Source organism: Nannobrachium achirus (assembly GCF_963921795.1).
Source record: "Nannobrachium achirus genome assembly, chromosome: 21".
Classification (NCBI taxonomy): domain Eukaryota; kingdom Metazoa; phylum Chordata; class Actinopteri; order Myctophiformes; family Myctophidae; genus Nannobrachium; species Nannobrachium achirus.
This window is the reverse complement of record NC_137828.1, coordinates 47888243-47913311: the sequence shown is the minus strand read 5'-3', so window position 1 is coordinate 47913311 and position 25069 is coordinate 47888243.

Sequence of the window (25069 nt, the reverse complement as noted above, 5' to 3'; positions counted from 1 at the left end):
ACACACACATCAGACATAGACACAGTCTGCTATCACCTGACTCCACACTGACGCACACTGCTGACAGCGGACTAGCTCTTCTTAAATAGTCAACTGGTAATTGCTGACACTGTGACACGCCATGAGGGGGTCTTTTCCTTGACAACTGCCTGAAAAGGCATTCTTTGTTTTGCCACGATACGTGGCCATATATGGTCATACAAGCTTTCTTTTTTGCGTGTTTTTGTTTATCCCCCACCTTAGTGTTACCACCCTCCTGGGAGGTACCTGTAAAGCTTATTTCATGCTTTAAGATGTCTGTATTACAGTACATACATACCTTTACATGCCATGGTTATAAATTCCATACACACATAAGCCTATACATTCACACAGTGACAAGACCTCACTAAGAATCTCTGGGCAATGATTAAAAATATAAATTATCCAAATTCCACGTGCATAGGCTTATATGCATGCACTCACACCCACAAATGCATGCGCATTGTGCACACAACTGGATTCACACACACAGACATACTGTATACACACAAACACACGTGCGCACAACACACATGCACACACACAAGCCTATTAAAACAACATATTTACACCACTCCCACACATGCAAGCTAACACACACATATACACACGCACACAAAAAAAACGTGCACACACGCACGAGTACACACACGCGCACACACACACACATGCACACATGCCTCTAACACGCACGCACACACGCACGCACGCACGCACACACGCACGCACACACACACACACACACACACACACACACACACACACACACACAGATGAGAGAGAGAGAGAGAGAGAGAGCGTTCATCTACCACACACAACAACCATACATTTTCCACCATCACATATCCCAACAGAGGCTTTTATGACAGGGCCGGGTGACATGAAGTCCGCTGGATGAATAGTTTGATAGCCCCGGGCGGGCCAGAGGAAAGGATAGGCCGTAAATAGGATTGAAGTTTAAATGGAATAATGCGGCCGGGAAAGAGAGCGAGGGCCAGAGTGGGGGGTACACCCAGAGGTAACATAGAGGTGACGAGTTCGCCTGCGGAGCCACTGCAACAAGATGAAGACTTTTTGGAAGTAAGAGGAAATACTTTTTGAGTCAAAGTTAGAATCTGATGCTACTGGCAAGGGTGAAGTCAAGTGTATATATATCAAGCATCTATATTGGAGCACTTGGAGGCAATCCTAAACCAGAATGTTTAGCTACATATTCCCACAAACACCTCTCACAAACATAGCCACCACGTCGAACAAACGTGAAAATTTTAAAATGTCCACATTTTAAACATGCCACTCTTTGAACCGCATTTATTTCAATTTAACAAAACTTGCCTCACACAGAGCAGCCACTCCTGACGGAATGATCAACGTTGACCGGCGACGCGATTTGCGTCACAAATGGCGTAAACACAACGCACTCCAACTAAGTAACTGCCTGCAAGCTGCAAGCAACAGAGATGGGGGGAGGATGGGGGGGTGGAGAGTAGAGAGAGTAGAGAGACAGAGCGGAGCTCAGCGACACGACCAAATGCAGCACTCCAATTGGCTAGGACTGATCACGTGGCACACGTGCCGACGTCCCACGTCACACCAGCGCCATACGTGCTGCTGACGTAACGTGCTGCTGAAGTAAGTCAACACAAGGCTAACAGTTAGCTAAACAAATGATGTACTCACGTTTGCAGAGTCAATAGCACTACTGTCCACATTCCAGTACAGTCCATCACTTAGGCACGAGTCCCGATCACATTACCATAATCTTCATGTATGTACATCCATTACAGCCACATAACGTTAGCCATTTTATTTATGCGCAGTTTCTAACAGGGAGTGCGTCCGCCGGTAAAATATGTCCGACCGGAAACGTGCTGCGCCACAATAGTTCCCCCCATAGAGAGGCATCAGATAGATGGATACATCGATCATAGATGTATCTATCTATCTGCAGATAGATAGATAGATAGATAGATAGATAGATAGATAGATAGATAGTACTATAGAGAATCAATTATAAGAAAAACAATCATAATAATTAAAACACATATTATTAACAATAATAATATATGGAACTAGAAGCAGTGCTCTTCCGAGCACAGGTCTCCACCAGGCCACACAAATCGGCCTGTTATAGCGCCACCATGAGGCTGATTTAAAAAATGTGGGGCAGAGGTTCTGAATTAGCATCCAGGGAGTGTGTGTGCTCAGTTTGGCAGCGATCGGGCCAACGGCGCCGGAGATTTGCTGGTAACAACCAGGCCACACAAATCGGCCTGTTATAGCGCCACCATGAGGCTGATTTGAAAAATGTGGGGCAGAGGTTCTAGATTGGCATCCAGGGAGTGTGTGTGCTCAGTTTGGCAGCGATCGGGCCAACGGTGACTGAGATTAGCTGCTCACAAACTGCGAGGACGGACGCACGCACGCACGGACGGACGGACGCACGCACGGACGGACGGACGGACGGACGGACGGACGGACGGACGGACGGACGGAGGGGAAAACATACTCTCCCTCAGCCTTCAGCTGGTGGAGACAATTAATATAGCACATCTATCTATACTGAGAGCCACAGAAAGATACAAGAAGATACACACATCTATCAATAGATAGATAGATAGATAGATAGATATTATAATACAATAATAATAATAAGGGTAATAATAATAATAATACAAACTTTAATATCTGGATTTTATATAGTACTTTTACACTACAGTACAGTACGGCACAGTACAGTAGTACCATAAACTACAGTACAGTACAGTACAGTACAGTACAGTACAGTATGGTACAGTACAGTACAGTACACTACGGTACAGTACAGTACAGTACAGTACAGTATGGTACAGTATGGTACAGTACAGTACAGTATGGTACAGTACAGTACAGTACAGTACAGTACAGTACAGCACAGTACAGTACAGTACAGTACAGAACAGTATGGTACAGTACAGAACAGTATGGTACAGTACAGTACAGTACAGTACAGTACAGTACAGTACAGTATGGTACAGTACGGTACAGTACACTACACTACAGTACAGTATGGTACGGTACGGTACAGTACAGTACAGTACAGTACGGTACAGTACAGTACAGTACAGTACAGTACAGTACAGTAATATGTCCGACCGGAAACGTGCTGCGGCACAATAGTTCCGCCACAATAGTCCCCCCCCCCCCCCCCCCCCCCCCCCCCATTTTTCTTTTTTTTTAAACTTTTTTTTTTCACAAAAATTTTTTTTTTCTTATTTTTTATTTATTTATTTTTTTTACTTTTTGTGAAAAAAAAAAACGTTTTTTAGTAAAGAAGCGGGCGTGGACTCTAGATGTGAGCGGCCCGAAGGGCCGCGAACCTCTAGTGTATGTATAATTGGGAACAATTCAAGTTGGAAAATGCATGCAACGTCATATTGATGACGTCAGCTGGGTACTGCATACTGTATGGAGATATGCTGTTTTATCGATATATGTATTATTATGTGGTCAACGCATTTACTGGCAACGTGCATTGGTTAAGGTTTATGTTAAAGTCAAGTCAAAAAACATATATTTTAATTGATAATTGACTCACAGCAACACATCTTTATTCTAAACTAATGGACTGCGTTTGACAAAAGTCACAGCCCGTGACTGAAGCCCATTGGCCTTTATGTTTCTATCTACACGTGCTGCTTTCTGGATACCATGCTTCAAAGGTGAGAAATGGTACAGACACACAACATTAGACCTATACTTGTATTCCCTCCATAACATACGTATGTTGAAAGAGGAAGGAAAGGTTGTCCTATTGAACAGAAACCGCAGCTCTTCTCTGATGAGTGGACATGCCCAGTGTTAGCGCATAGAGGTGATTGAGTGAGAGCCTCTCCCAATGGGCCCACATTAAGAACAGAGGACTGCCTTCGTTACGAGTCATTACACAGCCTTATAGCTGATGACATAGGCAGCCAGAAGATTAATAAGCACCCAACAAGACGGCCCTCCGCAGCATGTTTGGCCAAGGTTTACATGTATTATGGGATGTACTTGAATAAACATACGGCTGGCTGCGTCTCCTATAGTTATAAACTGTGGCTTTGTGGTTTTGCGCTTTTGCGTTTCGTGCAAAAGCATCTCGTTAGGATCAGAGGTATTCTTTTACAAATAAATAAAATATATATGTGTGACTTACTCGGTTGCTATACGCCATACAAGGCCAACATCTTTTCATTAATAATATTATAACTGACAGCTATTTTCTGTTGATTCCATTGTGACTCACAGCAGCCACAACCATAAAGCCTATACAGAGATGTGTGTATCTGTCTTCACACAGTTATCATTCATTGCTCCACGGAGATAAAAGGTTATTGAAGATCACCTGCTGTGGTGGTGGTGGTATTATTTATGTCGCTATTAATTTAGTGTTAGTGTTTCTGTCACACCTGTTTCCATTGGAGGCAGTTACAGTGTAATTTACATTTTCCACCAATTATGAAAACGGATGTCTGTCTCTGTCTCTAAACACTTTATTCTCTCTCTCTCTCTCTCTCTCTCTCTCTCTCTCTCTCTCTCTCTCTCTCTCTCTCTCTTACATCAATAAAGTGCTCGGCGAGCTTCACTCAGTGAGCATAAGCACCATTATGGGCACTCCCCCAACGACTGCAGGAAAGGGGGATCGGCTTCACAGTAAATTAGCTACAATTAGCGCTGCAGCAGACATTGACAACACCGTCCCCCCCTAATGCCATTAAATACCCACCCAATCATATCTGAGTTAGTACAGTCCACTGGATCATTTCTCAAATCAATGATCTCAGTAAGTACTCGGTGGTAAAAAAAAGAAAGAAAAAAGGCCTCCTATGCCTGATCAGCTGGATGTGGACAATTAGATTAGAGTTGGGGGACAGCCTTGATTAGCACTTCGCTCAGGGGCGAACGCAAGTCATTTATTATGCAGCGTGGTGCACACCACCACACTATACTTGCTGTACCGGATCGTCTGCAGCCGTGTTATTCCCACGGCACTCAGGTTAACTGCTTTTTATTAGAATGTATTATGGATGGTCCTGTCTTTTTGTTTTGGGGGGTTTTCCCTCAATTTGTGGCCTCAGTCACTGCATGTTTTTGAGCGGCTCCTACATCTGGCTTTGTCTGTTTGTGTTTGGCCGGACTGTCATTAGTGTGGTTGCCCTGTTGCCCCTGCAGGACAACCAAACTATAGTATTTGTACGACTTTATTCCATCCATCCATCTTTCTAGTTAAACCTTACTTTGCCGCGCTACTCCTCCCACAGTTTTGGTGGCACGCACTTGGGCCATTATGTCAAATGGATAGACACATGAGACTGAGTATGTCCATATATGGGCATTCCAAGATGTGGGCTTAATATTGATGACACAGAGATCTCCATATATGGCCATTAATTTATTAGTGAATTAATTTTCCCCATTGATTTGAATGGGGAAAATTCAAATGGTAAGACGGAATTAATTTGCAAGTGTGATTCGTGTCACGGCAACAACACTTGCAATTTCCAATTGCATCTTTCTAGTTGGTCAATTGGTGTCTGTTTGTACGTATGGCCAGGGTCACATTGGCCAAGCTTGTTGGACCCTGAATGAAATTAAATAGCTCCACTCACTTCACACTGGGTGTGATGTTTTTCAATTATCCTTCTATTTTTATGAACCAGCATTTTCTGGATGAGGAGTGTGGCTAAACCACAAAGGAGGGATTTTGAAATAAAACGCCAGACATATTTTATCCTTCTTAGTTGTAGTTTAAGCAGGTTGCAGACCCTAATAAGCAATGGTGCACCAATGAGATTATTTATTGTTTCCGTAATTAATGACTTCATGCTTGGAAAGCTGTTTTAGATATGACATTTGAGAGACCTGACAACGTAACAAAAAGAGGATTACAGGAGCTCGTATAGAGTTGTAGAGTGTAGGGTTTCTCAGGTTTTGGCAGGCTGTTATTCACAGAAAAAAAGAAATCTGAGAAGAGCTAAAGCATGCCATTCATGTTCATACAGTAGCACAAAATGTAACCTTTCAGAGCCTTGAAATACACGTAAGACTAGTTTTAACCTGAAACGGATGGTATCAGGGTCAAAAGGTCAGAAAAGCAAACTGCAATACCCTCAGGGCATGTCATAATAGGCGATATAGTAGCATCCTATCCAGGGTCAGGGTGCGTACTTGTCAATCAAGCGGACTCATTGACGCATTGTGAGCTTATTGTAGATTGGCTCTTTTCACTGTTTCTGAACGGTAACCGGGATGCTCACCTTAAAACGCGCTCGCCCTCAGGTTGGGCATAGTTTTGCTGAGGTTACAATTAGGAATTAGGGTTAGGTTTTGGCACCGTTTTACTAGGAATAAGGTTAAGGTTTAACAGTTTAGGCATAGTTTACTGAGGTTACGTTTGGGAATGCCAGAGACCGTTCTACCGCTCCGCAGGACTTTCACCATAGTAAAACTGCATTCATGGTCTGGAGAGGGCACTTTTTACAGAAGGATAAAAGGGCAGGGGCTCAAGCCCCCTTTGGTGTCTATGTGTGCATGTGCCTGCCACACATGCTGACACGCGCAATGAACTGTAAACGCTGGACGGAGGGTTATTTAATATCACCAGCAATACTAAATATAATTGCATGTATGTACCTCAGATTTAATGCACACAACAGGCCCATGCTCCCCGCAGAATCACGCTGTGCATTCAAGTTCAAACGTGCACCATGCTCACTCATCCATGGCGCCCACTACCACCCCATTGCTGCCCAGTTGGGTTGCCAGGTAATAGCCTTGGTGCCTGGGCAGTGTCAACCAGTCCTCACCTGCATGAAATTATGCATAAAACATTAATAGAGGCAGATTAGGTATTAAAAGCAGGCTAATGTAGCATGAAATGCTGTGGCCACGCTCTAGCGATCAGAAGCTCAGAGAAGTGACCTATTTTCTTTTTTTTTTTGCCGGCTGCATGCATACTTCCTCCCAAGGTTCTTGGTGCAACGTTAGCGCAAACATGTTTGTGCACTTGCACATGTGCACAAACACGTGAAGGTATGCACTGTCAAACAACAAGCACACACACACACACACACACACACACACACACACACACACACACACACACACACACACACACACACACACACACACACACAAGCCTGTTCATTTCTTACTCTTTAATTTCTGAACATGTTTTACAGTAAGTGCGTGTGCAAACACAGGGAAACAACTAAAGCACAGGACACATCCATCGAGAACAAAACATGAAAGGGGAGGAGAAGAAAGGAGAGGAGATAAAATAGAAAAAAGTACTTGACCCATGGAGGTCTCTTTCACTTTTGGAACACGTACACCCTGTCTTCAGCTGATGAATCAACCCAGGAGTTAAGTTGTCTGGACGGATCTCATAAGTCCAAGGGTGAAACAAATGGAAAAAGACTGCAATCCTAAGAAGAGGCACAGTTAGACAAAAATGAAGGTTGAGGGTCAGTGATTTGAATGTTTTTATTTTCCAGTCGGATTTGCTGCTGTATTTTTTATTTTAGTGAAAGGGAAACCGAACAAAGACAGAAAACCAGTGAGGCAAACAACAGTGCTGTCGGATGTTGTGCATGCCATCACGCACGCACGCACGCACGCACGCACGCACGCACGCACGCACGCACGCACCCCGCAAAAACATTGCAAGTAAGTTGATGTGCATGTGTGTGCACATGCAATTTGTGCTTTGTATAAAGCACAAATTGCACCCACAGACACACACACACACACACACACACACACACACACACACACACACACACGCTCATCAGCAGCAGCAGACAGCATGGCCCTGTCTCCGATCATGGCGAAGCATGGGTCCACAGCAAATGATATGAGGCATATGTCAGGTCCTTGTGGGTTCAAAACAAAGCACTGTCAAGAGTGCTCTGCCTTGGCTGTCTCTCTTTCTCTCTCTCTCTCTCTCTCTCTCTCTCTCTCTCTCTCTCTCTCTCTCTCTCTCTCTCTCTCTCTCTCTACGGTACAGTCCTCCAAGTCCGAGACAAAAGCCATCATCATCCCGTCACGTCGTTCTGTTCTCTGCCCCTGCAGACTGCTGGGCTGCCACATATTTGCCTGGGAGGCTAAATCGTGGACCCTCGACACCCAGGAGACCGAGTCCATTCACATTACCCACTGTGGGAGAGGCCGGCACTGTGGACGGGCATGGAGAGAGGGGAATGCTGGGAGCTGTGGAATGACGCCCCCCCCCCTCGCAGTCAGGAGGACTGCAGACTCACTTCCCATTTTACACTGGTGACAACTCTCACCTCTTCAGACTCCACCTGTTCACTCCTCACCCACTTCTAGCACTCCTCTTTCCCCGTTATGTTATTCTGAGTTCACACTTCTACAGGAAGTCACTCTGGATAAGAGCATATGCTATACCAGTGGTATAGCATAGGCCGAGGACCCCTTAGTTGAGAGAGAGATGAAGCAGGGACCCCCACAATTTGTGTTTTCTGATATTTAACCACTTGAACCGTCAATAATTAATAAACTTGACCTTTCACTCTGTACTTAGTCTGCTCTTTTTCCCCTCTACACCAAACCTCTTTGCCGAAAATAGCTGATCTACAAGCTCACAACGCCCGAGGTGTTGTGAGCTTGTAGAGTTGCTATTTTTGGCTAAAGTTCTCAGAATATGGACGCTAGGGTTCAAGTGGTTAATATAAAAAAGGAGAAAATTGGTTGCGCAGTCGGTAGTGCTGTCGCCTCACAGCTTGAAGGTTCTGGGTTTGATACCCGCCGGGGACGCTGTGGGCGCTGGGTGCGTGTTCTCTCTTCCGCATCATCAGTGCCCACACCCTAGGTGGGGTTGGCAAAAGGGCCTTTCTGTGTGGAGTTTGCATGTTCTCCCCGGGTCTCCTAGGGTAAGTATACGTCACAAAAAACATGCAGTTTCCTAGTCTCTGGCACTGCGATGCATCGCAGTGCCGGAAGTAAACTGCCCATTAATTTACACCATAGGGGATTTCATTATCAGCCATGTAACAATTCAATGTACAGTACCACTAGGATGCTGGCTGTAAAATGGTTCTATATGCTCCTCTAGAAACCCCAAGTACCGGTATGTGTGCAATCACTCTAGTTTTAGTAAAAACATGTTTTAATAACGATCCCACGGAGAAGAATTGCATTACACATACTGCTAAAAATGTACAACCGGTGACGTGGACGTGTGTGATTGGTGGAGCTCGCAGCTACCTCGGAAATAGCTACTGCCCCCTGTCAGCCCGACAGATTAATGCACTTCAGGTTAACTCCGTGAGCGAGTCTTTCTTTTTTTTTTTTTTTTTTTTCCTTTATAATTTTTATCCCACAATTTTGTAACCCATTTTTTCACCCAGTGCCAATTGCCTATGTAATCCTGGGCTCTGCTCTCCCTCTGCCAACCTGGGGAGGCAACGGACTGACCTCATGCTTCCTTCTATGCATGAGGAGTCCAAGTTGCTTCTTTTCACCTGACAGTGGAGATTTCCCTGGTTTGGACGTAGCGCGTGGAAGGAACACGTTATTCCAACCAGTTCCTTTCCCCTCCATCAGGCACCCCGGCTGGCCAGGGGGAGGCATTATTGAGACCAGGATTACGTGCATGTTTTTGTGAGGGTATCAACCCTAGGAGACACAGGGAGAACATGCAAACTCCACACAGAAAGGCCCTATCGCCAACCCCACCTAGGGTGTGGGCGCTGATGACACGGAGGAGGAACACGCCGCCAGTGCCCACAGCGTCCCCCGGCGGGAATCGAACCCAGGACCTTCTAGCTGTGAGCGAGTCTTTCTTTTACAAATATGATGCGCTATTTTAAAGATGAAGATAAGAGCGGCTGCAGAGGTGAAAATCACTACGTATCAGGCCATATCATGGCCTGGATAACTAAACTGAGCGTGCCGCGGTGCATTTCACAATGATTTACATACTGTATACATATATAGTATACTGCGCATACAGTATAGACAGTATATATACTCCCATTTGTCTGCTGTTTTGTTTCTGAGATTAATTGTACAGTTTGTTGATTTTCTGGTTATTCGAATGCTTATGCTGTCCATATTGTATGTGAAGCACTTAATGTGCTCTCTCTGTGAAGTGCTACATACATGTACATACTGTACAATGTACTCATTCATTTACTTACATGAGCCCCTTTTCCACAGGCCCAACACCACACCACTCCACACCACACCGCCCACTTGTGCCAGGTTTTCCACAACAAGGACGAGGGTAGAGTGGTGTGAAAGTGGTACTAAACGTGGCGTGGTGTAGTTTGGTGTGGTGTGGTGCTAAAGCTGCAGTCGAAAAAGGGGCTTTAGTACATGTTTTCATTTTCATGATTCTGAATTAGTAGCCCATACAAATTCAAGAATCATGTGACAGCGCGCGCGCGTGTGTGTGTGTGCGTTCGCGCGTGTGTGTGTGCACATGTGAGCGTCTGTTTGTGTGTGTGTGTGTGTGCACATGTGAGTATGTGTATTTTGTCAACATTAAAATAGGATACAGAGACATGTTCATTATTTCAATCAAATAATGTGCTGTCCAGACCAAGAGAGAGAGAAGGGGGGGCGGGGGGGCACTGCATATGATGCAATTAGTGTACACACAAAATATGAGGATTATCAGACATAGGCCTCCTCTCTCTGTTTGTATCATCGCCGGGCAGCCTTAATTAAACAGCCCTCTGATAAAAGCCAAGTAAATCTAATTTTAATATCACCACAGTCTTGAATGTCTCATTCAATTATCAACACAAAAAAGGATAGCGACAAAGTATGGCAGAGAGGAAAAAGCATTATTGTACATATCGTGCCATGTCAAATGAGGCTCCCCATTATCTGTAGTCACAAAGTATTTCCCTGCCTGTCTCTGTGCTACAAAAAAAAGAAGCTTAATAGTAAAATAAGGCACTTTTTTGTGTGTCTACTGCTCCAGGGCAGTGTTAGACTCTGGGGTTTGCCTCAGCTTGCTAACCTCAATAATCATAATCCAATATTGCAAAAAGTAGCTTTCTGTATACTAAACCGAGGATATAGGACTATTAGCCACCATTATTTCCCTTATGTATATGACTCCACATTCATGCATCTGTCCTCGCCTGTCATTTCATGTACACTGATGTAGACAGATAACTGTAAAAAAAAAAGTTGTATAAAAAAAGAATCATTGTGACAGCTATAATGCATTCTCTTTGGGAGTAAAGGTTATGAGCGTGCAATATAAAGTTTATTGGAAAATACAACAGTGAAATACATTATAATCTCAATTGATATTTTGCATTACTATTATTTTTGTATAAATATAACAATTGAAATCGCTTCCATGCGAGGAAAAAAGAAAAAAATATTTCATCTTAAGTTGTGCCCCCCCCCCCCCCCCCCCCCCCACACACACACACACTGACACTCCCCTCTCCCCTATACCCGTTTGCCCCCAAAATGTGATGGATGGCTTTAGTTTGAACCCCACAGAGAGACATATAATGAAATTAAAACAGCGACCGTCGTATTCAACGCATACTTGTCGAAAGAGCCAGGAAAATGACTGTGGTAATCCCTTCACAGCGGGCAGGGAGGATCCCCTCAGTACCCAAGACTCAGTGGTGCCCACACCCAACATGGCCACCTAGACTTCATAATATCATCGTTGTCGGGAGAAAACCTTGTATGTCCAAAACTGTTCGTTTTGCATTTTTCATTTAAAAAATGATTTAAACTAGTGAAAACAGCAGATCTACAAGCACACAACGCCTCGCACCGTGGTGTTGTGTGCTTGTAGATCTGCTGTTTTCGCTACTTTTGTGCGTTCTTGTACAATGAAGGAGGGCTTTACTTTGCGAAAGAACATACAAATTTGAAACTTGGAGATACGAGGTTTCCACCCGACAACGACGATATATTTACTTATTATTCTGTCTCCAAATTCCCCCAAACATCGTCTGATAAACAACCATTTACTGCTGAAAAATGTCTGTGAGGCAGACATACACACACACACACACACACACACACACACACACACACACACACACACACACACACACACACACACACACACACACACACACACACACACACACACAACACACACACACACACACACACACACACACACACACACACACACACACACACACACACACACTAGTACCCATAGTGTTACATACTTAACCTCCCTCCCCATTCCAGTACTGTTAATGGTATTCCTGGTCTTTAGTATGTAAAACTGATATGATGAATGATCATATATAGAAACCAGTGCGAAACACAGTAGTGGTGGTGGTTTTTATACACACGACGCCCGGTTCACAACAGAGCTGACCCAAGGCCCTCGCTAACGACGCCTTTGCCAAGTAAATGATGATAAACTCTGTAAATCCTTTCCACCAGTGAGCGGAGCATTACCTAATGACGTTCATATGATGGTGTTGGTGTGAACAGTGTAAGGACAACAAATATATTATACCAATGCATCTTAAATGGGCATCCCTGAGGAAAAGCCATCTGAATTGTAAATTCCAGCGCCGAGACTCATTTTTCATACGCGGAAAACCATGCGGAGAGGACGAACGGCAAAACTGTGTACTTAATGTGGGTTTGTACGGGTGGGGGTGAGTTGGGGAGTTTGGCTTTGTGTACACTTACTTCAGTCGTTCAGTGTCAGATGTATTCATCTACAGTACATCAGTATTTGAGCGGTGCTAGCTGCTCCAATACGTGGCCTTGTGTGTATATATCCATGTGTGTATGTCCATGCAAAATGGACAGGCCATCAAATATCTGTATGTCTGTATGTGCCTTTTCTGATTGGACAATATAAAAGTGAAAATAGAACATCACTTTGTATTGCGACATAATGTGAGCTTGTAGATCGACAATTGTCATCCCAGGTAGAAATAAAAATTCTCTCTTGGGTCTTGAGCTGAAAAGGTTTGGAAACTCCTGATCTATATGTAAAAAGTAAAATGATTCAACATGCTTCAGGTCAAACTACTTTTGAAATTCCTAAAACTTCTAATAAAACTTTAGGATTGTTGTTTTTCCCATACTTGCAGTAATAATAGTCCAGGCGTTTCGGGCAGTATTTTGATGGAATCGTGCACTTTATGAAAGAAGCATGGAATTTGGCACACAGTTAGAACATGCCATATGGAAAATTTTTGGCTATAGGGGCATCGCAGATTTATCTTGGGAAACTTGTGGGAGCCAATCAAAGTTGGGAGTAAAATAATCTTTCTACTATAATAGACAGGCCAGCTCCTGGTGTTGTTTAAGCATGTCATTGATAGACTCTCACACCACTGCTTCTACAGATTCCTCCTTTCACACATACATCGCTGCATTTCCCCCCTACATTCCTAGCTGCTTTCCCTGAACGTATTGTACTTGCACGATGTACAATTAAACAAAACAATAATTTAATGCTATGACGCGAATTACATCATAGTACGTCCATTATAAACCTTCCGGCCGAAACACAGACTTACAAATAGTTCCGCGCTGCAGTGTACTTACGAGTGTAGTAGGCCTACTGTGTCCCCTGGTGGCAGGAACAGTGTAGTGCAGACATTACGACACACACACACACACACACACACACACACACACACACACACACACACACACACAAAATACATGAAGAAACAGTGCTTTTGGTGGGCAACATGGCTTGGAGCAGTTGTGCGTGTGTGCATGTGGTGCTTTTGGTGGGCAACATGGCTTGGAGCAGTTGTGCGTGTGTGCATGTGAGCACGCGAAGCGTGCGATTTCTAGATATGAGCTAGATATCAGCGGCCGCGATTTTCTAGTACAAAAAATAAATATGCTTTAAGTAGCATGTTAGGGGTTAAATTAGGTGTTTTTCGGGATTCTGAATCCAATGCAAACATTTGTTTTGCAGGAAAAACATTCCTTGAGCTAAAAACTGCCCCATAATTTGGCAATAAAACTATGATTTAGTGATGAGTCATCACTTTTCACAGTTTTGTGGCGGACGTTTCTTGGAAAGGAATGTTTTTCGTGCAAAACAAAATGCTTGCATTGGATTCAGAATCTCGAAAAACACCTAGTTTGACCCCTCACATGCTATAGTAAAGTCTATGAGAGCCCAACTTTGATTGGCTCCCACAGGTTTCCCAAGACAAATCTGCGATGCCCCTATAGCCAAAAATGTTCCATATGGCATGTTCTAACTGTGTGCCAAATGTCATGCTTCTTTTATAAAGTGCACGATTTTTGCCTGAAACGCTCTGACTATAAGTCAATTAAGTCAAAAATATTTAACTATATATTTATTCTATTAATTTATATTTAATAAATCTTACTATCAACCTCCTCCATTTCTTTCCAGTACAATCACTCTGGTTTTCTGGTTGCATATCAGTTTCTTCAAATGAAGGCTCTTTGGAGATCCGTTCAAGTGTGCTTTTCAGACGTGAGAGTCGACTCCTACACTCGGGCGGCCACAAAGGCTCTTTATGTACACAGAGGCCTGTAATTAGCCTGAACCAGAGACGTCCTTCAACCACTGTGAAAGAATAGCTGGCATGGGGTCTCCTCTTCTGAAAACTGTCCAGGCCGTCTAGCGCCACAAATTGCAAGGGGGGACAGCAATCCAGGCAGCGAATGAATGTTGGCTGGACTTTAAATGACTGTTGGATGAAAAGGTGGACGGGGTGGAGACTGAAGGTAAGGGGAATGAGGAACAAGGGCTCTCAAAGTGGAACATGATCTGATAAGAAAGCACATGGGGCCCAATGACATCCCTGCCATGGGCCTTTCAGCGCCTGCGACTTTAGCTGCTGGACTAGCAGCTCCCCTGGGAGGCTTATTGGGGCGAGGTACACGTCACGTATACATGCACACACAGCTGGGGGGGGGGGGGGGGGGGGGTCCTGGGCCCTAAGCTGGGGTGTGGGGGTGGTAGAGGGGTGGGAGGTGGATGGCAGGAGAGCCCTAATGGTCCATTAACTTGTGGAATATTTTATCAAAAGTCTGAGAATTTAGAGAATATACAGAAGCACACTTTTTTTCTTTTTTTAATACTGGCAAGTGGCAATGCAATGAGTCAAGTGCATATTTTTGTATGATTTGTTTTAGCAGATACAGTATAAGGAAGATGTTCAGTTTCAACTAAGCACAACAAATCTCATTTACTTTCAGTCCTTGTTTTAAATGAGTTGTCTTTTTGGGGAAGGCTTTTATGCCTTTATTGATGGAACAGGAAATGGGGAGAGAGCTGGGGAGTGACACACAGCAAAGTTCATCGGGATCGGGAATCGAACCTGCGACACACTGTCAGGCATCAGAGCGTATGTGGTATGCGTCTGGACCGCTAGGCCAAGAACAGTAAAGAAGATGTAATGGAAGTTTTTGAAGTTAACTATAAGTAAGTTAAACAAATCAGGAAGATGCAGGACTGCATTGTCAGGAATCAGACTTCATACTTTATTGTAGATCTCATCACAGGAGAGAGAGAGAGAGACTTGCGTCTCCCTCCAGAGCTTCCCCCATCAGCCCCCAAACAGCCATGTCCCACACACATTTATACATAGCCAGGAGATGTCCAGAAAGGTAACAACAGATGGTCACTCCTTACATGGTCTCTATTCACACACACACAGTCGGCATATTGTAATAGACTAGAAATAAAAATATTTATGCCCTATTAAAATAGAGAAAATTCATAGAATGGCAGCACATTTTACTTCAAAATAAATTAGATACATGTACAACTTGTATTGTTCAATACATGTGTGACGACAGTGACTGAACAGCATTTGCGCACATGCTACCAGTCACATATTGCCTCAAACATGTATCAACAATTATACATACTGAATAGTTAAAAGATAAAGGCATCAATAATTACTTTCCCCACACTCCACTCCTAAGATTCCTTTTTAAACACTGGACCTTTTGGCATACCTTTGATAATGCTATGCTCTGTTAAAGGAGTAGTTCTGTGTTGTTTTTTAATTTCTTTCTTTAATGTTATAGGCCTTCCTGATCTGCAGCTTGTAGGTCTGACATTTTTGAATAAGATAAGATTATTATTTACAAACATTGCTTTTAAATGCTATTGTGGTGGTGTAGTTCCATACTACAAACCTCATAACTTTCTTGTATTACCTACAGCTAGTTAAAATAGAATTCAATTGAATACAATAAAAATGGTATTCCTCAATGAAACAGTATTTCTCAATGAATTGAAATGTCATATTGCTCAAATGTACCCCTCAGACTATTGATCCTTCGAAAAATAGAACTCTTGACCTGTCACAGATCTCTGTTTTAGTCTTGTTGACATAATTCTTCAATCGTAAATTAATTGAAAATCTGAATAAAAATATTCCCTTAAATAGAAATGTTCCCTTATCCCCCCTAGTTTGTGAGTAACTTTCACAGAATAATGGATATAGGTTAATGGTCCTGCAGAAACCATCGGCCATACCCATGATTTGGGAAGCTGCGAACAAACTTTTGAAAACATATAATACTCAACAGTGGTGAGAGGTTTGATAAGTATTAATACTATCTCCATCAGTCGCTAAATTATTTCTGTACTATTGCTTGATAACCCTCAAGTTCTAGCCTCTGGATTACTATTTTATGTAACATCACGTGGAATTCAACTGAATGGATTTTTCATCAGTATGGCATTATCATCACATGGAATTTTCACCACTCAGGAATTCGCTACATGGAAAAATATAATTTCTTGCCACATGGAATTTTGTCCTCACGTGCAAGTGTGTTTTATTTTAATCCGAGACTTACTTAACGTCTATTTAACAAGAGCAGAATAAATGGACATGAGACAATAAAAAATCTGCTTTAACTTCACTTATAATGTGTTACCTAATATTGGACATCAAACCTTGTAAAAAGGCCATCATTAATTAGCAATTTCACATTATTGATTGAGCACCTTGAAACTACATTTTGAATACTTACTTTGATACATACTAACTTATTTGTAAAACCGCAAATGTATTCCTGTTTCAGTATTGTGGTCTTTCTCACTCACACACACACACACACACACACACACACACACACACACACACACACACACACACACACACACACACACACACACACACACACACACACACGCAACCCCTCTGCACCTGCCCCCCTTCCATCCCCCCTGCCAGCTATTCTGGGAAGAGAAGAAATGGGGGATAATAGACAGATTCATCTTTTCATTTTGTATGTAGTTTATGTGTGCGGAAACAGATTCCATTACAGATTTACTCAAATGTTATGAAATTCTTGTCCTATTTTAGGCATTTGTTAACCTACTATTAAACGATATTTTTCTTACATTACTTAGAAGAATATAATTCTCAATTTTGGATTGGATTTTACTGTGACTTTTAAGAAAGTTATCTAAAATAAGTTAATATTATCACTATTACCCTATTCTTAGTATGACAATGAATAACATCCAAAGCAAATCAAACATTTTAGGATATAACTCAGCCCGCTCTGCATGTTGTGATTTGGTGCCTGTTAATATTACCACCTGGTCCATACTGCCATAGAGCCTGGTCTTTAGAGTGTGGATCAGGGCCTGGTGCAGGTCCATCCCTCAAGGGGCCATGTGGTCCATAGCCGTCATTCCAGGCCCCAGGGGGTGCCAGCCATGCAGGGAAGACTGCAGAGGGGGGTAGATATTGTCCACTCCTCTGTGGATAGGTAGCTGGCTGAACAACTGACCCCCAACTCCATGGAGCAGGCCCAGCCCCATATTGTCCATGGTCCTGGTCTGGGTGCTGCCGGTGCAGCCATGCCCTCTCCTTGGTAGGACACTCCGTCTCCAGGTGGTGATCTGAGGCACAGTCACTGTTTCCTTCTCTTCTTTGTTTCCATTTACGGCTCCTTATGGTCCTATGTGAGTGTGGATTTTGTTGTTTCCTCTGTTGTTCTCTCTGTGGTGGCTGCTGGTAGTTCTCATAGAACATCAGTTGTGCTGTCTCCAATGCCTTATTCCTCACGTCCACTTGTGAGAGCACATGCCTCTCAGCATGCTGTGCATGTCCCCACACCACAGTCAAGGGCAGGGTTTCCCAGCCAATACATGAAGTCATAACACGGTTATGGATGGACGGGACCAAGCCATTGATCACTGCAGTTTTTAACAAGTCATTGTAAGCCGGGTTCTCTTGGGCCACACCACAGTACTTCTGGAAACATTCCTCCATTCTATCCCTGTATACATCACAGGATTCATCCAACAGCTGCTTAGTGTTGTGAATTCGAGGCCAATCAATGCGCACAGGGAATGCTGCTTTCACCCTGTCAAAAAGACCATCTCGGTTCTGCAACTGTCCAGTGATAATGTCATTTGTTGCTCCATTCACATCAAAGTTACCTCTGAGACGTACCCAATTCAATCCAAAGATTTTGCGAAAGATAGATTCCAGTTCTCTTGCAGATGGTGTATACATCGCGATCAAATCCAAGACAGCCGCACACCAACGCACAACGTCGACTCTGGGGTCTGGAAGGTCGTTCACAATGTCATTCAATTCATCAGGTGTCCAGTTTCGCTGAACATGTACTGTTGGAGAGTATGCATCTATGTCTGCTTGCTGTGCTCCAGCCCCTGGACGGGGATGAGGGTTTGGATATGGAATTAGTGGGAATAGGTCTCTTTGACAGAGTGTCATTGTGACATCTGCTCCCCCCTGTATTTGATTGTTCATGACGGGCTCAGGCTTCTCTTCTCCACTGACAACATCATGGCTCTCCATTAGTCCTCCACCAATGTCGTCATGGTCGTTGCTGTCGTCTGTGGGGTGTTCCTTGGGTGTAGCAACAGCCAACTGTGTGTCTTTGCAGCGGTTTAGCTCTTTCTGCCTCACGTTGTTGGAGTCATCAGGAGTAGTGTTGGCTTGTAGATCTGCTAATTTCCCCATCACTCTGTCAAGTTGTTTTCGCATAAGTGTCACTTCTTTACGAAGCTCAGCCTGTTCCATGGCCTTCTGTAGGTCGTTCAGTTGTTGTTGCACCTTCTTCTTCCTGCTCTGTTTCGCTCCCATTTTCCAAGATTCAAAATGGAGTGTTTGCTATAATCAGCAAAGCATCCATCCCACTTCTGACACCAAATGTAACAGAAGTTTTTGAAGTTAACTATAACTGTACTATAAGTAAGTTAAACAAATCAGGAAGATGCAGGACTGCATTGTCAGGAATCAGACTTCATACTTTATTGTAGATCTCATCACAGGAGAGAGAGAGAGAGACTTGCGTCTCCCTCCAGAGCTTCCCCCATCAGCCCCCAAACAGCCATGTCCCACACACATTTATACATAGCCAGGAGATGTCCAGAAAGGTAACAACAGATGGTCACTCCTTACATGGTCTCTATTCACACACACACAGTCGGCATATTGTAATAGATTTGTGTGAGTCGTCTGTTTGTAAGGGGTTTTACAGGAAGGAACAGGTGATGATGTCAACCCTGCAGTGGGTTTAAATTGCATCATCTTATCTATCTATAAATGCGACAAATCTCTGTCTGTTTGTTTGTAATCCGCGTATCTCGAGAACCGTTCATCCCACCGGCTTCAGATTCGGCACGCGCGTTCCCCGCCGCCGCGCGGAGTGCAGTGCCGGGCCTCGACCCGACCCGACTCGCGGTTTTCCGAAACCGGCGCGAAACGTTCGGAATCTCCTTATGCGGAGCTGATTGTTGACATCAGGCTGTTCCGGAGGAAATCTGCACAAGCGCTGACTCATTGTGACATCACTTCATAAAAGTCTCTGACATCACGATTTTTCCACCACAAAGAACATGTCAAGGATATGCAAAAATCTAAGACACACACACACACACACACACACACACACACACACACACACACACACACACACACACACACACACACACACACACACACACACACACACACTCGTATGCACCCATCTCAGAGTGTTTCGAGTATGTGAAGTTGAAGGCATGCCACAGAGCCACCGTAGGGCTAGCTGCTAGCGTGTCACCAGGGGCGACAAGGGCTGTCCTTTCTGAGTCAAGGGCTATCACTGAGCTTTCAGCTGTTTGCCACCTTGAAAGCACTGAGCCGTATCCTCTGACGCATGTAAAAGCAAACTCACGCGCGCGCACACACACACACACACACACACAGTCTCCCGAGTACTCGTTGCACGGTCCCTGATGTTGAGGGAAGGTGTGTCACATTGCGATTGAGGGCCAAGCTGCTACAGTATCATGTCACTAGGGTGGACTGGGGCTGTCATATACACACACACACACACACACACACACACACACACACACACACGCACACGCACACCTAGACAAATGCCAGGCCTAATGCCCTTTCCACTTTTGTCTGCAGGCAGTGTGACAGACCTATACACCGGGGAACAGTTTTGTGTCTTTGGCTGTCAGTCCTATCCACACCTTGAAGAGAATGTGCTGAGGCTAAGCACATTGTCCTCCGGCGCAAAGGGACGCACGCACACACACGTGCACGTACTCACACACTTGCTCGTTGCATGCAGCTCACACACACACACACACACCAGGAAGTAAATATGCAATTGTGCACAGATGTACAGTACGGTGTCTGTCAAGGCTCATGGTTGTGTTTAATTTGTTACCTCTTGTGTACACGTACATAAGAGTATGTTTTATTTTAGTTTGGCTTCTTTCAGACAATGCAGTAGCAATGCAGCAGAGGTAATAATAATATACCAATAATAAGTAAAGAACAAAAAAGAAAGAGGAAGAGTAATAAACAATAGCAAAAAAGAGTATTACCGTAGTAGTTTTATACTGATAGGATAATAAGATAATTTAAGTAAGTAAAGTAAAAAATAAATAAAAAAATAAACAACATCAGCGTATGGTACAATGTGCATATGAGCTTGGTATACTATATACACCAACAGTATTTTTAAATACAATTAAATTTGTATAAATGCATTAAATCACTGCGCGCGTAGCGACCTGAACTCTAGTATCTATCAATCTGCACGTCTCTGTTTCAGTCTGTCTGTGTGATTTATGCCCATATATGGAGATCCCTGATGTCATCAATATGACGTCATAGTAGCGGCCTTCAAGCACTCTGACAACAGGGTATTGCATTCTCCTAGTCCCAGGACTGTACACACATGCATACAACACACACATACATGCACACCATGCATTGATTGATTGAATTGATTTGATTGATTGAATAACCTATTGGCAGTTTGCATAGGACAAGCACAAGACAGTACCGTTCAGATACAAATAGGATTTAAACCCAAGAAAGCACTATGGCTTGTTTACATTGGGGTCCTTTAGTACTGCATGTACGTGCTTGCGTGTGCCTTTTTGCCTATAATGACATGGGCCAAATAGGGAACGCCAGGTTGAAAAGGCTTTAGTCTGTCTGTGGTAATTAATTATTACAGTATTAAACCAAGATCTTGTGACTCAAAAAATGAAGTTGTGGTCAAGGTTGAGGAGTAGAGAGACCTCTACTTACCAGTAAGACTCCCTAATCGGGAGATACAATAAACAAACAAGCCCTATATACTGATGCGATACGATGACATCACAGAGTCCACAGCTGATGATGTGGCGTGATGTCATACAATAAACAAACAAGCCCTATATACTGATGCGGAGATATGAGCAGGGCAAAGGTGTGACGTGTGACGTGTGACCGACCGACCGACCGACCGACCGACGGACGGCCGGTGGAAGTTTTCATAGTAAACTGCTCCCTGACGGTCGCAATCACGGCCCACTCCCTGTCTGTAATCACCAGTAAGACTCCCTAATCGGGAGATAAGCGACCGTTGGTCGCTTATCTCCACAAATATCACAACCTCCACCTCTCACGTCATACGGGTAGCCATAGTTACACCTGGAATGTTGAATCTCCATATATGGAGATAACCTACGCATCACACAAAGTCTGACCTCACCAGCCCATACTTGGGCATGGACGACTTATATCTCCATATACGGAGATGGCCATATATGGAGATACGATGACATCACAGAGTCCACAGCTGATGATGTGGCGTGATGTCATACAATACACAAACAAGACCTATATAAAGGGGCAATTCTCACCAAGGAAGAGAGCATTGCCTGGAATGTTGAATCTCCATATATGGAGATAACCTACGCATCACACAAAGTCTGACCTCACCAGCCCATACTTGGGCATGGACGACTTATATCTCCATATACGGAGATGGCCATATATGGAGATACGATGACATCACAGAGTCCACAGCTGATGATGTGGCGTGATGTCATACAATAAACAAACAAGCCCTATATACTGATGCGATACGATGACATCACAGAGTCCACAGCTGATGATGTGGCGTGATGTCATACAATAAACAAACAAGCCCTATATACTGATGCGGAGATATGAGCAGGGCAAAGGTGTGACGTGTGACGTGTGACCGACCGACCGACCGACCGACCGACCGACCGACCGACCGACCGACGGACGGCCGGTGGAGGTTTTCATAGTAAACTGCTCCCTGACGGTCGCAACCACCATATTTACTAGACCTGCATCACTTCTCTTAAGACAAAACATTTATTATAGTCAATTCATCCCCATTGATTCCGGATGGGGACCCTTCCGGAATCAATGGGGATTTCCTCAATGGGGTAAATTTATTGTAATCACATTTACAAGTCTCCATGGCGTGAGTAATCAATAGAAAAAGAGTCATTTTGGGGGTGAACTATACTCTACTCCTTTAAGTGGTGCAGGTCTAGTAAAGTGTCACAGTTGTGACAGCCACTTCTTGTTTGCAATCACACCCATATAAATACACCTGTGGTCGCCCAGCTGACCTGTTTGTCCACAGTTCTATATGAGACACAGACCGAGTAGGAAAAAAAAAATTGTCAACTTCCTTAAAAGTAATGGTTTTGGACATACCGTACAAGGTTTCCGACCGACATGAAATGAACAGAAGAATTTCACAGAAACAATTTGATGCTGCTGAACTTTGTTACTTAAATTATGTCCAACTTGCTGAAATGACACTCATTTTAAGTCCTGGGCAACTCTCAGAACAAGCACTGTGCATCATTGGCCGATGACAAAATAATCCTCCAGTGACTCATTTTAATTACCCATGCAAAGTGATAACACAAAATGAACGGATCCCAAAGTCTGAGGTCTTCGTGCTCAAAGACGCCTCCGGTAAAACGAGTAAACAACAAACATGTCAGGGGTAGACATAGGGTTAATGAGAAGACGGGTTCCCATACCAACGTCTACTGCACCCTCCATCTCCTGAAGCATCCCTAGATGACATCATGTCACTCCATCCCTCCACAAACTGCCACTCAATCTCTTCTCTGTTTCTTCTTGTTTGTGTGGCTCCTGACCTGGGTTTCATAGACCCCTTCCACCCAGTCCCCGTAGCCCTCCCTCCCGCCCGGACCTGCTCTGTCCCTTCCCACCAGTCAACCGGCAGCCATCTGTCTGTTCATCCGTCTCCCTGCCCGCCTCATTTGGTCGCTCAGTAGGACTGTGTCGAAATCTCCGTCGCCGGTGAGCTGTTCTTATCAGACCCATGCAGAGGGCCTAATTAGTCGACAGAGCCCTAGGACTCGCCTGGCGACTCCCGGAGCAGACTGACATACGCCACTGCTTGTTCAGGCCCCCCTCCCATCCTATACCCCACCATTCAGAAGAAGTTAGGAGAGGTAGCATAAGAGGTTCCCCTCTCACCCCCTCAAACCATCAGGAAATTAGTATCAAAAATTAATTGTTCGCCGAAACATCCATATTTTAGTGTGAAATCTGTATGCTCCCTGAAGAAGACCATTTGTCAGGTCAGAACATTGGTTTCTTTAAAGGTCTCATGACATGCTATTTTGACAAAACATAAAAATCTTTATCATGGTCCTTCAAATGTATTAAAAGGTTTTAACAGAAAAACTCCAGTTTTTTTTCCTCTCTGTGTTCTAAGGCATTTTCGGTTGGAATGAAAAAAATATATATACTTTTTGCCTGCGGGTGTCACTGTTGAGGGATTTTGCCTGTCAATCATCGCCAGGATAGGGGAGGGGCTGAGAGGAGGGGGCGGGATTAAGGGACTGTGACATCAAAGACGGGGGGACAATCATTTCACTTTTCTGAGCCTAATTATTCAGAAACCCCCAGACCACAGAAAATCCACTGAATGCTCAAAGTTTTTTTTTTCAGGTTCAGGAAACCTAAAAAATGGCTGTTATTGCATCAGGATGTAGGATACGACCCTTTGAGAATGACGAGGATAGGACAGACTAGACTCGAGGGAGGAGGTGTTAGCAAAGTAGCAGAGGAGGAGAGGACAAGGGGGGAGCAAGAGAAGGGGAAGAGAGAGGAGAGCAGGGGAGGAGGAGTGGGGTTTGTGGACCTATGAAGAACACTTGGACAATGGAGACCCCTCTCAAACAATTAGGGTCACTTAAGTGGAGGGGTCTGACGGAGGCGGTTTTGGGGTCACACAGTGTGCGATGGCGCGTGCGTGTGTGGTTGGGGGGAGGGGTGGAGTGAATCTACTGAGAGGGGAGGATTCATTGCTGTGATGTGGGTGGGAGAATGGGAGATGACAGGGTGAGATGCAAGGGGCTGGCAGAGCGAGGAACCGGGAGTTTGAGGAGGTGGGGAGGGAGGGGTGCCTCTACCGATTGATCCATGCAGGGCCGAAAGAGGAGGGAGGGATAATGAGGCATCCCTACAGGTCAGGGATGGAATCACCAGGCTCCTCCCTATCTCAGTTCCATCCTGCCTTCTCAATCTTTCTTTCTTTCTTTCTTTCTTTCTTTCTTTCATCCTTGCAATGGATGATCACCTCACCTCAAGTACAGAATGTCTCCCTCTGTTCTTCTGAACTCGAGTGAACATTCTCCCCAATAAACCTGACAAGTGCGTTCCTCACAAAGACGAAAGTCCACCTCTTTCATTCTTCGAATAGAGAAATGGCCCATGTTGTTTTACCGAATTGTCTAATG